At 39.8% G+C, this 17760-nt stretch overlaps 1 pseudogene; it reads right to left on the bottom strand.

The window, feature by feature from the left end:
* Positions 1-12170: 12170 nt before the first annotated feature.
* LOC102168521 lies at positions 12171-13512 on the bottom strand (annotated as a pseudogene).
* Between the last annotated feature and the right edge of the window lie 4248 nt (positions 13513-17760).

Genomic DNA, 17760 nt, shown 5'->3' on the forward strand with positions numbered 1-17760 from the left:
GATCAATCATGTTGTACATCACGCACACAAAAAAGAACCAAAGCTGCCTGATGAAACAGCACATCTCCCTTCTCTTACGTATGTAGAATCTTTTTGCCAAGTTTAATGCCATGACTAATGGATGTGCCACAGAGTACAAAGTTTTTTCCAGCTATACACGCAGACATGTTCGTCGCTCTGTTCGTGTCCAACTCTTCTTGACCCACTGACTGTAGCCGGCAGGCCCCTCTGTCTCATGCATCTTTCCTGGCAAGAATACTGGAGTGGGTTGCCATTTCCTCTTCAGGACCATTTCTTCCTCCAGTAATAGTATCAGCCAAATCTATGGATTGATAATAAGCACGTGGGGAGCATGTACTTGTGATCTTAGCCAGGGGACCCCCCCCACATAGTTCATGGATCTGTTAGTTCAGGCCTATAAGTGTCTGGCTGCTGGCTGCTGCTGCTGCCTGCTAAGTCACCTCAGTTTCGTGTCCGACTCTGTGTGACCCCATAGACAGAGCCCACCAGGCTCCGCCATCCCTGGGATTCTCCAGGCAAGAACATGGAGTGGGTTAAGGGTCTGGCTAGGGCAGCCAGTTCACTCCAAGTCTTTCTTCCAACAAAGAGTCAAGGCACAGAACTCGGATTTGTCCACCACAGCCAAAAGCAGCCTCTTTTGACTGTGTCACAGAAAGGAAAGGAAATTGCCATTTGAAAATGGTTTGGGAATGAGAAGACTTCTGAAGCACTAAAGAAAAGCCTACTGGTCTGCTGTTAGGGATCGTATTTCAACCATCCTTGGCAAATTTGCAGACTCTGCCTTTTGGCTCTCAACTCTTCACTGAGCAAAAGACCTCGCAAATAGAAGACACTAATTGATTGATCTCATGCAGACCACAGCAGCCTTTTTCAAGAGAAGACAGTTAGGAAACACCATTGAAAAAAGAAGCTGAAGGATTGGTCCCACTCCCAGGTCCTCAGGGGCCACTGAAGTTTGTTCCACTGGTTGGAACATGACCACTATGGCTCATATGGTTACACATTTTGCCTGGTACAGATCATCTGGTTTTGATCACAAGACAAGCAGAGTAAGCAACTATAGCTGGATTGACAAAAAACCTCAGCCACTCCTGGAAAACTAACTACAAATATACTTTATGACAACATCAATAATACCATGTCCCACTTGGGAAAGAAAACATAGCCCAGGCCTCAATTCCTCATCCTGAGCTTTCCCTATTATAAGAGGACTCGAGCAACCTAAAACTTTCACAGAAAGACTGGTTAGATAGAGACCATCTTAGCATGTCTGAGGGTTGAGGAACATGAACTTCGAAAGTTTCTGCTAGAAAGTGTTCCTTGCTCAAAAGCTTGTTACAAAACTGCATACTATTGCTTTCTCTTGGAATTTCATAGAACATTTTGACATTTCAAGAGCTCTAAAAAGCCCTGCATCAACAAAACCACAACAAAAAACACAACAGCAACAAAAACCACATTTATGCAATCAGAGATGCCATTATTCTTGTAAAACCTATGAGCATCCTTACACATGTACTTTTTCATAGAACACACTTCAAGAAACGCTGAGGGTCATTCACATGTATCTTCCACTTAGAAGTTCCACTTTCTTTTTTATCATTTATTTTATTGAAAGTATAGTTGATTTTACAATGTTGTGTTAATGCCTGCTGTACAACTAAGTGATTTTACATATATATTTATATATATATATTTTATATGTATAATATAAATAATACAAATATAATAAATATTATTATTATTATAATTAATATATGCTATACTAAGAATATACTATTATTATTATATTACATAAATATAATACAATATTTTATATATACATATATTCTTTGTGACCCCATGCCCCATTGACTGTAGCCCCACCAGGCTCCTTGTCCATGGAATTCTCCAGGTAAGAATACTGGTGTGGGTAGCCATTCCCTTCTTCAAGGGACCTTCCTGACCCAGGGATTGAACCCAGGTCTCCTGAATTGCAGGCAGATTCTTTACCATCTGAGCCACCCGGGAAGCCTATAAATACATATCTTTTTCATTCTGGTTTATCCCAGGATATTGACTATAGTTCCTTGTGCTATATAGAATAACCTTGTTCATTCATTCTATATATACCAGTCTGTTGATGAGAATGATGAAAATATTGATGTAGGCCCAGTAAGATGCACCAAGCACATGCTTATCAAAAAAGATAGATGAGAATATTTTTTCTTTTCCATTATAGCTTATTATAAGATATTAAATATCTTATACAGTAGGACTTTATTGTTTATCTATTTTATATTTAGTTGTTTGTATCTGTCAATCCCAAACTCTAATTTATTCCTCTCCAACCCCTTTTCCCCTCTGGTAACTATAACTTTGTTTTCTAGGTCTGTGAGTCTGTTTTTGTTTTGTAAATAAGCTCATTTGTATTATTTCTTAGATTCTATATGTAGGTGACATCATATGATATTCGTCTTTCTCTAACTTCACTTAGTATGATCATCTTTAGGTCCAGATAGATGGTGATATTGAACTATTTTTTCATACCATAAACAAGATGATATGCTTTTATTTCATTTTTTTCTTAGTATTTCTCTTCTATTTTCTAGTTAGAAGAGACACCTTCCACCTTTATGAGTGTGGTATTCATACATCTTCACATACTTTATAGACTTCCCTGGTGGCTCAGATGGTAAAGAATCTGCCTGCAATGTGGGAGACCTGGGTTCAGTCCCTTGGTTGGGAAGATCCCCTGGAGGAGGGCATGGCAACCCACTCCAGTATTCTTGCCTGGAGAATTCCATTGGACAGGGGAGCCTGGTGGGTTAGAGATCATGGGGTTGCAAAGAGTCAGACACAACTGAGTGACATACATCTTCACATATTTTATAGTTATATATTTTTATTGAGATAATTAACATAACATACAATTCATCTATTTAAAGTATATAATTTAGTAGTTTTCAGTGCACAGAGTTGCATAACATTCTTGAAATTTTAGAACATTTTTTGTCATCCCCAAAGAAACCCTGTTCTCATTAGGTCACTTTCCATTTCCCCTCAATTCATTCCCCTTGCCACCTTAACCAAATACTAATTTGCTTTCTATCTCTAAAGACTTGTCTATTCTAGATATTTCATATAGATGGAATTATACAATATGTGTTTTTTTGTGAATGATTTTTTTCCCTTAACATAATGTTTTCAAGGTTCATTCATGTTGTGTTATGTTAACAGTACTTTGTTCTTTTTTATGGCTGACTAAACAGTTCCACATTTTTTAATGTTCTTAGGCTTTGTATAAAAACATTTTCATATACGTTCACTCCTCGACAAACATAAACGTGCAAGGCATCACGTGGGTGCTTTAGGGAGTAATAATGGAATAAAATGGTTCTTAATGCTCAAAAGTTCACAAATTACTAGTGAGGGTAGGGATGTGAGAAGAGCTAATCAAAAAGGCACCTGGAAGAGAATAAATGTGAAATAAAGGTGTGATCATTGTGCTATGAGAGTGAAGAGAAAAGAGCAGTTACTTCTAGCTTCAGTACAGAGAGAGATTTATGAAAAACCTGGTAACTCACCCTGATCAATGGACATCACCACGGCAAGCAAGCTGCCCAAGCCTCCCTCATCATAGGAAGCCATCTTTTCAAAGACTGATCCAATTTCCTCCTTAAAGATGAACTTGATAGCGGCCTCTGTTGCCATTTGATAGAGGAGAAGTAATCAAATTTCTGCTACAACAGAGCAGAACAGGAGAGGATTTATGCGGCTATGCTTTACGAAGCCCACAGTAACTTACAACTCTAAAGCATGTATTATGAGTGCTCTTGTTTTTAAAAACCTTTGCATCATAAACATAAATGACTATGGAGGGACCACCTGGTGACTCTGAAGCACTTGTAAACCCGAGTTCTCTTACTTCCTCACTGGGTTCTCTGAAATTATCACCACTGTGGCATCCATGGAGCCCTTGGGTTTAAGGATCTTGTTCTGATAAAACCCAAATGGTGGGCCTAGGAGGCTGCTTTGATCTCAGCAGAGCTGCCTCACTGTCAGGCCTCTGGGAAGGGGTAGTCACTAACTTAGCCCAGTCATTCCTTCTCTCCCTTGCTGTCAGAATCATCCCCAAATGAGCACTTAGTCAGCATATACATGAAAGTTGATGCATTTTGGAGAGATGCTAGGAAGAGCTGCTCACTGGCCAGAATGATTAGGAGGGAATGGAATTAGGTCTGGAGTTGCCACATGAAGAAGCTTGATCTAGCAATAGTTGTCCCTTCCTCAGTGTCGAAGAATTGATGCTTTTGAACTGTGGTGTTGGAGAAGACTCTTAAGAGTCCCTTGGACTGCAAGAAGATCCAACCAGTCCATTCGGAAGGAGATCAGTCCTGGGTGTTCTTTGGAAGGACTGATGCTAACGCTGAAACTCCAATACTTTGGCCACCTGATGTGAAGAGTTGACTCATTGGAAAAGACTGATGCTGGGAGGGATTGGGGGCAGGAGGTAAAGGGGACAACAGAGAATGAGATGGCTGCATGGCATCACCAACTTGATGGACATGAGTTTGGGTGAACTCCAGGAGTTGGCGATGGACAGGGAGGCCTGGCGTGCTGCAGTTCACGGGGTCACAAAGAGTGGGACACGACTGAGCAACTGAACTGAACTGAACTTCGTCAGGCAGACAGAGTCACCCACTGGTGTTTTAAAATGTTCTTTGCAGCAACTTGGGTGGGCCTAGAGAATATTATACTAGTGAAGTAAGCCAGATGGAGAAAGGCAAATATCATATGATGTCACTTATATGCAGAATCTAAAAAAATGATACAAATGAACTTATATACAAAACAGAAATAGACTCACAGACATAGAAAACAAACTTATGGTTACCAATCAGGAAGGGGGGAGGGATAAATTAGGAGGTTAGGATTAACATACACACAGTACTATACATAAAATAGATAAACAACAAGGACCTACTGTATAGCACAGGGAACTCTACTGAATATTTTGTAGTAATTTGTAAGGGAAAAGAATCTGAAAAAGAATATTTATATGTATAACTGAATCACTTTGCTGTACACTTGAAACTAATTTAACATTGTAAATTGACTCTACCTCAATTTTTAAAAATTATGGAAAAAAACAGTTCCCATAAATTAGTGGACACTACAACCTCCAAGGTGGAGTCTCTCCCCTCCCCTTGAATGTGAGTTGGCCCATGACGACTCACATCCAATGGATAGAATGTGGAGAAAGTGACCTTGGGTGACTGTTGATGGTAGGTCATAAAAGGTAATACAGCTTCTGCCAGGTTGTTGCTCTCTTGAGACTTGCCTTGGGATACCCATCACATAAGAAGTCTGTCTGCCAGAGGCCTCTATGCTAGAGTGACCACACAGAGAAGGAGAGAGATACCCAAGGAGCAACAGCTGTGTCAGCTCACAGCTGTGTGAGTCTCCCCAGCCTCAATCTCCAGACGTGTGAGTGGGTGAGGTTTGGATGGATCTGGGCCCCAGTCTCTGCGCCACCCTTGTTCATGCCAAATGGAGCTGGCCTTTGAGTCACCTCAGCTGACACGGAGCAGAACAGGGACCAGTCGTCCCTTCCGAGCCCTGCTTAGACTGCAAATTTGTAAGCAAGATAAATGTTGCTATTTTAAATGACTAAGTTTTGGGGTGATTTATTACACAGCTGAGGAACTGGAATACCTACTTAATTCTGTCATACAATCCCTTTTATTTTTCCCTGAATCCACCAATCTGACTTGTTTAGCTGGATGTAAGCAGAGCCAGACTTGTTATTTTTGGATACAAAGTTTTCAGTTTAGGTCTTCATATCTGGGACATGTTGGCCATAGTCATTTCAATTGACCCTCATTTAGGAGCAGAGAAAGGGGCTGATTTTTTTTCTCTCCTCTTTTTATTATCTATGGGAAAGATCTTTTCTCAACTCCGTGGCAATTTTGGTTGTTGCAGGCTTTCTTTACCCACAAGGAAATGTTTTCATCCCTTTCCTGAATTTGGCACTGCCCACTGTTCATTTTGAAATCACAGCACTTAATAGTGATTTATTTACAGAAAAAGTCGTCTCTATAATTTTCTCTCTCCATGACAGGAAGCTGATGGGTCAGTGTATATTTTAATGCTATTTTTTTCTGCATACTCATTTGCTGATTTAAGGTGGGGGGGTGGGGTATGTTTATGTTTTTGACTTCTTGGAAATAAATATTCAGGCCATTACTCCAAAAGAGTGGAGTGAGGACTCACAAACAACTGGATATTTAAAAATGGGAGGAAGAGAATGTAATCTAGAAAAGAGCTAATATGAAGAAAAGAAGTCAAGAAATATCTCAGCTCTTATAAAATCATACTTTTGGTACCTCAATCACCTAGTATACATCTGTGAACCAAGACAAGTGAACCTAGGGAAGGAAATTACAAGTATGTAGAAATACTTGTTGTTTTTGACGAATGTTAAAAAGCTCTCATAATTTATTCATGGACGATTTCCTCAGCTGTCTTTCAGAGACTGTTTCTTCACAGAGAAGTAAATTTTAGCTTCTGAATTTGAAAATACTTTACACAATATTGTAACATTTTTGGTCATCTGGTTTCCCACAGCATGGTGGATTAGAATTGGCAAATAAGCAAGGGAGGAAGTGTTTAAGTGGAAAAGATGCTAGAGACAGGCACAGTGACTGTGGGGAATAACATCTGAGAACAGGAGACCAAACACAGAAACAACCTCAGAAATCAGCACACGTTAGTCTGGTGCCCATGGTACATGGGCAAATAGCTCTATAGTCCTCAGCGGTCCAGGAGAACATCATTAATATGCAATCACTGATAACTTTTACTTGGTGACAAGTCAGGGTTAAATTTTGCTCAGGACACGCTTTTTATAAAAGCAGGAACAATTGTTCCTGCCATATTATAAAGAAACTATAGAAAATGATCTAAAGGAACACACTTTACCACTTAAAGGGATAACATTCAGTTACCTAGAAAAATCACGTATGTGGAAACGTTTTCTCATATATTGTTGAATCAGGACATGCTGCATTATGAATATTCATCTGAAATGGCTGTGGAAGTCATGTTGATTAGTATGAGGGATCAAGGATTAGATTTGTGTCTCTAATGAGACTGGAGGGTTATCTATTCATTTCTTTTGCCCAGTGCCCGCCCTCCTTCCTTCTGATGCAAGACTCTGCTTTCTTCTGGGAGATGCTCCTTTAACCCTAGGGTCAAAGGGGAATTGTCATCTTCTGATAGACCCAACCTCCTCTACCACAGTGATTGGCTAGAGGTGGCACCTGACTAAACTGGCCTGATCCCTGGCCACAGCGATGGGACTCAGGGATGAACCTGTGACCTAAGATGGGCCGGTGGCCTCCAGGAGTTTTTAATTAGAACAAAAAAAGAAAGAGGTCACTTTGAATATATGTGGACCCCAAAGCTGCCAGGGCCTTGGTCTCAGCCTCTGGTTAAAAGCTAGGCGGAGAGAATGTTACAGATGCAGAGAGAAACACGGAGTACAGCTGCAGAGACGAACGCTGGTTCTGAGGAACTTCTTTCCAATGTATGAGGTCCCTGGAGCTGTCCTGATTTTGCCTCTGCGACTCTTGTTTGCTTAGCGAATCACTTGCTTCTCGGAGCTTCCCGCAGCCCTTTCAACAAATCCTCTTTGGCATAAGCGATTTCAGTTGGCTTTCTGTCATCTGCAGCTCAGATTCCAGCCAAGCACAGGGAACTCTGGAAACCGTCTGAGGCCCCTCTGAGCAGGTCACTGAAACACTGAGAGTCTGACGTTGATAACAAGAGGGGAAAAATGAGAAGCAGCCCCTGTTTGTGTAACTGATCAGGAGCTGGTATCTCTCAAGTCACATGATTGAAAGGAAGCGCTGCTGCCTAGCCGAAGGAGGAAATGATCGCCAGGGCTATATGTAATAGGAGTCCATGCAGCTATCTCCCTTATCAGATTTCCCTTTTCTGAGCAGTTCAAGCCAAATGCTCAGCCTTACTCTCCCGCTGCGCCCCCTTAACGCATGTGCCATCCCAACTTCCAGAGGCGAGCCTGGCGGGGAACTCACTGAGGATCCTTCTTCCAGTTCTAACTTTCTGAATCTGTGTGGCTACTGAAATCTCTCCTGTTGTCCACCACTGCCATTTCCTCAGGACCAGGAGAGAGGAGAAGGGTCCTCATTGCTAAAGGCCCACCTCTAGGATGACAAGTTCATAAACAATGTGGAGAATAATAATTATAGCTAACACTTAGAGCCAGGCACTATTATTTTATTTAATCCCTGCAAATCAATGATGTAATACTAATATAATTTCTGTTTTAGAGATAGGCAGAGTGAGACTTAGCAAGATTAAGAATCTTGCAATAGGTAATGTTTTGAATACAACAGAGCCAGGTTTTAAACTCAGGCAGTCTGAATCCAGAATCCTCTCTCCTTAACACTATGCTATTAATACATTGCCTTCCAGATGTGGGACACTGGTTGGGGCACTTAGGTGACGTGGCTTCATCTGTTTGGCTTCCTGGTGTCATCACTGTTGTCCCTACAAGTGGATGAGACAGATTTGGGGAGGTGAGGTCTACCACTCTGTACTCTGTGGGAAATCTCCATCATTTTACTGTTTTCAAGTCAGAACTCTTAACCTAGTCTTATGCCCTCATACACCACTGGATCCCTTAACCTCAAGAATAGTTAACTCTGGGTAGAAACTATGAGCGGCAACCCCTCTATGGATGGTAATAAAAACAGAAACAATGGCAGCAGACCCTGATGTAACACTGTCTGTGTGAGGTATTTTACATATGCTAATTGGTTGATGCCTTGCAACAACCCTATAGGATAGTTACTATTATTATCTCCATTTTGCACAGGAAGAAACTAAGGAAAAGAAAAGTTAAATGATTTACCTGAGTTACGCAGATAGTAATTAGTGAAACTTGAGATTTAAAACTTATGCTGTGGCGTCATAGTCTACTGTTTCAGCTTCCATGTCATACTGCTTCCCTGTCTGTCTATCTATCCATCTGTCAAATACCAATCTAACACACACATACCACTGAATCTGGTTTGCTAATTTTTTTTTTTGTAGTTAGAGGTTTGAATACCAGTCTTTGTAAGAGTGATTGGCCTATACTTTTTCTACACTCTCTTTTTTGTTATTGGTATCAAGACTGTATTAACTTCATGAATTTAACTAGGTAGCTTTCTCAAGCTTGCTAATTGTATTGCCTAAGTCTCCTATAGTTTCCTACTGGTGTTTTATAGTCTTAATTTATTAATTTCTAATAAGCCTGTTAAAATTCTCCTTTAGAATTGTGCTTTACATATTTCAAAATAATATCAGTATAAAAAGGGATGTAAAGCAAATCCCCAAATTAAATATAAAGTGAAATAGATGAACCTTTAGAGTATATCAAATCAGTATCATTACCCACAGAGAAAAGATTTAATTTTAAATGACTTGAGCACAATACTGTACATTTTTGGTGGAATATATCATAAAGACATGAGGCTACAAAGACATCTTAAACTTTGCTCAGTCATTTTATTTTCAGAAGTAATACTGACATTGCATTTTTGAAACTATTTTTATATATTATAGGGAAAAGCAAAATATGTAACTACATTCATTTTATTAAGAATCAAGAATTTCAGTCAAGAAAGCAGAGAAACAAATATAAAAATCAAAGGCATTAAGAAAACCACTCGAAGTCCAATTTGAATTAAAAACATAGAATGTTATTGCAGTAAAATATAATTTCTACATGTTTACACCAGGGTTGGCAAACTTTTTCTGTAAATGGCTAGATAGTAAACAGTTCAGGCTTTGCAGGTCATATTGTTTCTATTGCAAGTATTCAACTCTGTTCTTATTGTGTGAAAGCAGCCACAGACAATGTGTAAACAAATGAGCAAGACTAAGTTCCAATACAATTTTATTTACAAAAACAGCCAGTGGTTTAAGTTTTCTGACCCCTGGTCTAGACTCCATGCCTGTGCACCCAACAGCAATGAGAACAATTAGCACCTACATTTTGGTTTCCGAATTCTATTTCCCACTAAAAGGAATCAAGGCTTCTTGGAGAGATAGCTGACTCCAGATCTAAGGCAGAAAATGTTTCAGATAAGCCTGGGTTGCCTTCTGGCAGAGAGCAAAACAAAAATAAGAAACCTCTAAGATCGGCATCATACTGAAAGTGTTCCCACTGGTCAGTTTGAATGAGCAATTTGAGCATCAAATAATGATAATGGCTGGGAGGTGGAGATGTTGAATAATATCCTCCAAAATGAGAAGGAACTTTGAAAAATGCAGCAGGCTACTCCATAAAGTACAATTATGAAGTTTATTGTGGGTAACTTACATACAGGCAGGACTGGGCAGATGATCATCCAGAGGCATTCACAGCTGCACTCCACACTGAAGAAAGGGGTACAGGGGAATTTAAATGGGCCAATGCTAAAAATAGAATCTGACTACTAGGGAGAAACACATCTGCATGGATGGAAACTAGGGGGGTTCCCCCTGGGGTGGGAGGTGTCTCATGACCATTAACCATCTGTTTCAGCAAAAGGCACTCTTCCACTTTTCAGATCAGATGAAGGCAAGAGTAGATGTTGACAGGGAACTTCTCTGGCTTGAGTGCATTCCTTCTGAGGAAGCTAAAGCTCAGTTATGTGGAAAGGGGCGGGGGTAAAGACTGTAGGCTGGTATCAAAATGGAACTGACAAAATGGAATCAGTGTGATTCAGCCACGCATTAATGATGATGATGATAAATATAATTGATTATAAATAAGTAAGGGCTCCCCTGGTGGCTCAGCTGGTAGAGAATTTGCCTGCAATGCAGGAGACCTGGGTTTGATCCCTGGGTCAGGAAGATCCCCTGGAGAAGGACAAAATTCATACATTTATATTAATAATAAAAACAAGAAAGAGAAAGAAAAACCATTCATTTGCCAGCATTAAAAATGACTTTTTTTGGGGGCCATGTCCCTTGGCTTGTGGGATCTTACTTCCCCCACCAGGGATCAAACCTGGGCTCTCAATAGTGAAAATGTGGTGTCTGAACCACTGAACTGCCAGGAAATTCCTGATGATGATCTTTGCATCAGCTTTTTCTCCAAAGATTTGTAATTCGAAACAAAGTTAAGTATTTCTCTTATTTTAAGTGAACAGAGAAGCTTCTTCTTAAGAATTACAACTGATAAATATAATGGATGATCAAATTAGAAAGTCATCATTGTGCAAACGGTAGTGACACAATTGATTCAGAAAGAGGTAATCACTGGATGGCAAAACCATTAGATGTCAAGCTGTTGATAAATAGATTTGTTGCATGGTGCCAAATTGTTACCTCAGAGATAATTTGCTTGTTATAAAGAGAAAAGTGTACCTTTGCAATGGAGAAATCTGGTGGTTGTCATTTTGAGTCAGGAATCAAATTTAACGACACTAAGAGTGTGGCAGTCTGATATTTTGTACTCCTTGTATGACACAGTATGAAGTAAACGGCATAATTTATGAAATATTTTGCATGGGATACAGTGGCTAGGAGAATAAGTTAAATGATACCACAAAGAAACAGTTAAATCCAGAAAGATGGAAGACATTCTACAGGGCTACAAATTGATCTTGCCTCTTCAAAGTCATTGAAATGCAAATTTAAAAGACATGGAGACAGTTTTAGGTTAAAAAACAACAATAACAAAGAAATTACAAAAAATGCATTTCATTAACTTTGGATCATTTTTTGAAATAAAAGTAGCTGTATAAAACATATTTGGACAATTGAGATTTGAATATGGACTACATAGTAGATATTTTAGAGGAAATATCATTACTTTTCTTAGGTATGAAATGGCATTGTGGTGATATAAGAAAATATCCTTATTCTTGGGAGATACACGTTCAAAAACATCAGGAGTGTGATATCATGATACTTGATAGAAAAGACTATTAAGGCAAAATAAATTTTTTTTTCTTTCTTAAAATCTTTACTTTTGAGACGGGACATAAGTCTTATAGACACTCATGGAAAAGCAATTCATGATCGTAGTTGAAAGTGAAGACAATCTAGTCAGAAAGTTTTTACACCTGTCAACTAATGCTGAAGCTGAGTATGACATGCTGCAGGGCTCAAAGGAATGGTAATTAATATTCCTCTCCTTCTTCCTCTCCTTCTACCTCAACAGAATCCACACCAACCTCCTTATAATCCTTCTCAAGGGCAGCCATGTCCTCCTGGGCCTCAGAAAACTCTCCTTCCTCCATGCCCTCACCCACGTACCAGTGAACAAAGGCACGCTTGGCATACATCAGGTCAAACTTGTGGTCCAGGCGAGCCCAGGCCTCAGCAATGGCTGTGGTGTTGCTCAGCATGCACACAGCTCACTGTACTTTGGCCAGATCTCTGCCAGGGACCACAGTGGGAGGCTGGTAATTACTGCCAACCTTGAAGCCAGTGGGGCACCAGTCCACACACTGGATGCTGCTCTTGGTCTTGATGGTGGCAATGACAGCATTGACATCTTTGGGAATCACATTGCCACGGTGCAACAGGCAGAAGACCATATATCTACCATGGTGAGGGGTCACATTTCACCATCTGGTTGGTTGGCTCAAAGCAAGCATTGGTGATCTCTGCTACAGAAAGCTGTTCATGGTAGGCTTTCTCAGCAGAGATGACAGGGACATATGTGGCCAGAGGGAAGTAGATGTGGGGATAGGGCACCAGGTTGGTCTGGAAATCTGTCAGATCCACATTCAGGGCTCCATCAAACCTCAGGGAAGCAGTGATGGAGGACCCTATCTGGCTAATAAAGTAGTGAAGATTTGTGTAGGTTGGGTGCTCAATGTCAAGATTTCTACGACAGATGTCATAGATGGCCTCATTGTCTACCATGAGGCGCAATCAGAGTGCTCCAGGATGGGGTAGGGTGAGGATGGAGTTGTAGGGCTTAACTACAGCTGTGGAAACCTGGGGGGCTGGGTAAATGGAGAACTCCAGCTTGGACTTCTTGCCTTAATCGACAGAGACATTCCATCAGCAGGGAGGTGAACCGAGAACCAGTTCCCCAACCAAAGCTGTGGAAAACAAAGAAGCCCTGAAGACCTGTGCCCTAGTCAGCCAGTTTCTGAATTCGGTCCAAGAAGAGGTCAATGATCTCCTTGCCAATGGTGCAGTGACCTTGGGCATAGTTATTGGCAGCATCTTTTTTGCCTGTGATGAGCTGCTCAGGGTGGAAGAGCTGGCAGTAGGTGCCAGTGAGAATCTCATCAATGACTGTGGGTTCCATGTATACAAATACTGCCCTGAGCACACGCTTGCCAGCACCTGTCTCACTGAAGAAGGTTTTGAAGGAGTCTCCTCCCCCAATATTGTCACTTGGCATCTGGCCATGAGGCTGTAGAGCTCCTAGCAGGCATTGCCAATCTGGACACCAGCCTGGCCAACGTGGATGGAGATGCACTCATGCATGGTGATTATGGGTCAGCAGACACAGGAAACAGGAGTAGACATGGGTCCCGGTTATTGTCCCTGATAAGCAGAGTCGAGGTAAGTAACACACTAGGATGGCAAAATTTTAACTCGAATCTAGTTGGTAGATAGTTCAGTTCAGTTCCTCAGTCATGTCCAACTCTTTGTGACCCCATGGACTGTAGCACACCAGGGAACTCTCTCAATGGTTTGTGAAATGAAATGAAAGTCACTCAGTCGTGTCCGACCCTTTGCGATCCCATGGACTGTACAGTCCATGGAATTCTCTAGGCCAGAATACTGGAGTGGGTAGCCTTTCCCTTCTCCAGGGGATCTTCCCAACCCAGGGATCGAACCCAGGTCTCCCGCATGGCAGGTGGATTCTTTACCAGCTGAGCCACAGTCTAAGAGAGAAATATTCTTCAGAGCCTCCAGAAACAAATGCAACCTGGCCAGCACCTTAATTTCAGCCTTATGAAACCCAGAGCAGATGAAATATCTGAGATTGCTGAGACTTCTGACATACGGAATGGTGAGCAAATAAATGGTGTTGTTTTAAGCTGCTAGGTTTGTGGTGATTTGGTATGGCAGCAATAGAGAACTAGTATAGAATCTTAGGAAGATTCAGGTGCTAGAAGGAAAAAGTTCAGGGAGTTTCTAGTTTGGGTGCCTTAACTTGCTGAATTCTGTAAAATACAAAATGAAAATATGGGTTACTTTGTTCTATTGCTTCAAATTGCTCCTTAGCTTTCTGAATTATATATAAAATTTATTCTCTGCTCCTTATTTCTTTGTATCTCCTAATTGTGCTTGCCTGTTAAGATGTTTTCCATTTTACATTTTTAGTAAAAAAAAAAGTAGATAGATGCTTTAATTTTTCATAAAAAATTGAAATATTTTTCTTCATGGGTGGTTAGATAAAAAGCACATTTGGAGGAATGACATCCATGGGAATGGTGTGTAAGGACTTCCAAGAATTCACTCCTCTGTAAGAACAATGAGAACACTGATAAAAATTGTTCACATCAACCTTTTTAGAACTCTGAAAGTAACCAAAGGCTTGCAACAATTCAAGGAATGCTTATTCAAGCAAAAACAGTGGCATCTCAGTAAGAATAGGGAGCTTTGTGGTACTTTAACTTGCCTCATAACGTCCCCTTCTTCCCAGATTCTCCTAAGTCTTGAAATGCAACAGTGTTACAACAAAAGAAGCTGTGAAAACTAGCAACCTAGCAGCCATTGGGTACAAAAGAATTTTGGAGCTCTCCAATAGCCCTATTCCAGCATAATAGTCATCATCTGACTTTTTCCTGGCCATTTCCTAGAAACACTCTAATCAGAAGACAGAGATTGGCAGAATGCATAAGAAAAACACGCTCCAACTCTATGACGTCTACAGGAGACATACATTAGTCTCAAAGACACAAATACATTGAAAGTAAAAAAATGGAAAAATCTATTCCACACAATCAGTAACCAAAATTTTTACCTAAATGAAAGTGCTAAAACTATAAAACTGCTAGGAAAAAAGACAGATATAAATCTTTATAACCTTAGATTAAGCAATGGCTTCTTAGATATGATGCCAAAAGAAAAAACAAACAAAAAATAGATAAATTGGACATTGTCAAAGCTATGAAACTTCTGTGCTTTAAAGGACATCATCAAGAAAGTGAAAAGACAACCTACAGAATGGGAAAAATACTTGTAAATCATATATCTAATAAAGGACTTGTATCAAGAATACATAAAGAACTTTAAAACTTAAATAGAAAAGACCCAATTAATCAAATTCAGAAGTATTTGAGTAGACACTTTTTCCAAAAAAGATATACAAATGGCCAATAAGCACATGAAAAGATGTTTACTGTCATTAGTCATTTTGTTATTCAGTTGCTCAGACATGTCTGATTCTTTGTGACCCCATGGACTGCAGCACGCCAGCCTTCCCTGTTCTTCACCACTCAAACTCATGTCCATTGAATCAGTGATGCCATCCAACCATCTCATCCTCTGTCATCCCCTTCTTTTCCTGCCTTCAATCTTTCCCAGCATCAGGGTTTTTTTTCCTAATGAGTCAGATCTTCGCATCAGGTGGTCATCAGTTATTAGAGAAATGCAAATCAAAACACAATAAGATACTACTTTACACTCACTGGGATGACATAATAAAAAAGATAATAACAAGTGTTGACAAGGATGGGGAAAAATTGGAACCCTCATACATTGCTGGTGAGAACGTAAAATAGTGCGGCTGCTGTGGGAAAATTTGGTCATTCTTGAAGTATAGATTTATTATATGATTCAGCAACTCTACTCCTAGTTAAATATACAAGAGAAATGAAAACATACACTCATGCAAAAAACTTGTATACAAATGTTCATAGCAACATTATGTGTAATAGTGAAAAAGTGAAAACAATCCAAAATGTCCATCAACTCGTTAATGGATCAGCAAAATACGGTAATTCATATAATGAAATATTTTTCAGCAGTAAAAGGGAAGAAGTCCTGACACATGCTACAACATGGCTGAACCATGAAAACATTATACTGAGTGAATGAAGCCAGACACAAAAGTTTACACATTGTATGATTCCATTTATATGAAATGTCTAAAATACACAAATCTGTAGAGATGGAAAATAGATTAGTGATTTCCAGAAACTAGAGAAGGGAGAATAGAGAGTGACTACTAGTGACTAAGGGGTCTTGTTGAAATGATGAAGATGTCCTGAAATTAGACAGTAGGAATGGTTGCATCAATTTGTGAATATACTAAAAATCACTGTCTTGTAGACTAAAAGGGTAAATTTTATGGTTTGTAGGTTATCTCTTAAAAAATAAAAAAAGAACTCTGGAAACTCAATAGTAAGAAAACAAATAATCCAAATAATAAATGGGCTAAGATTTAGAAGAGACACTTCATTAAAGAAGATTCATTGATGGCAAATAAGCACATGAAAACAAGCTCAGCATCATTAGTTATTAGGAAAATTTAAATGAAACCCACAAAGAAATACCACTGCGCTCTATTATAATCGATAGCATTCTTAAGGATAATGGCAGTGCCAAGAAACTGGTGAAGATGAAGGGCAGCCAGAATTCTCATGATTTCCTGATGGGAATTTAAAATGATACAGCCACTTCGAAAAATGGTTGGGCAGTAAATATACACTCCCTATGAGACCCAGAAATCTCACTCCTGGATGTTGACCTTAAAGAGAGGAAGTTTTATGTTCACACAGAAAAAACTTCGTAAATAAACTAGGCTTAATTCATAATTGGTAACAACTATAAGCAATCCAAATACCTCTCAATGGATGACTATTTGTACAAACTAATCACATCAATATCATAAAACATTCTTCAGTGATAAAACAGGAACAACCACTGACACATGCAAAAACCTGGAGGAATGTGTTATGCAAAATGAGGGAACCCGGATACAAAAAGCTACATATTCTATGATTCTATTTCTATGACTGCCTGGGAAAGGGAAACGTATGTTAGCAGTAAACTGGTTAGTAGTTCCAGGGACTGGGAGTAGGGGCAGGGCTTGACTACAGTGGGGCCTGAGGGGATCTTTGGGGCAACGAGACTTTTCTATATTTTAGTTATAGTATAATTTCACAACTGTCTGCATTTATCAAAACACGGAACTATACCACCAAAAGGAGTGAATTTTACTGTATACAAATTGCAACTTCAAAACAGAAAAACAAACAAACCAACCCAGAATCTAAGTAATGCTGACTAAAGAAAATAGATTGGGAACATTGCTTCAGGTTCTGCCTCTTCTTGTCTATCAAACTAGCATCTTTGCAAATCCACTTCATCTAGACACAGAACAGCCTCTGTTAAGCAGTAGATGGTATGACCTACATCGGATGCTGAGAAAAAGGAAGTTTTTAGAAAACGTCTGATCATCTTAAAATGAACAGGCAAATGCAGACCCTGCAATGCAGGAGATCTGGGTTCGATCCCTGGGTAAGAGAAAGATCACCCAATAAAGGAAAAACCATGAAAAATCACACCAGCGATTCTCAAAAAAAGGATGAAGGAGTGGCTTGGGCATGACAAGGATGGCTCAGCAAATCCAAATTATCTAGCAGGACTCACAGCCATCACTTTGACCAGTGTCACAGAATCAGGAATAAAAAGGAGTGGACGATAGGGGCAGATAGGTGGCAGTCACAAGGCAGAAACTGTATGAGTTAAAATGGTAATCTCTTCCCTCGTACGATT

This window comes from Capra hircus (assembly GCF_001704415.2).
Source record: "Capra hircus breed San Clemente chromosome X unlocalized genomic scaffold, ASM170441v1, whole genome shotgun sequence".
Lineage (NCBI taxonomy): Eukaryota > Metazoa > Chordata > Mammalia > Artiodactyla > Bovidae > Capra > Capra hircus.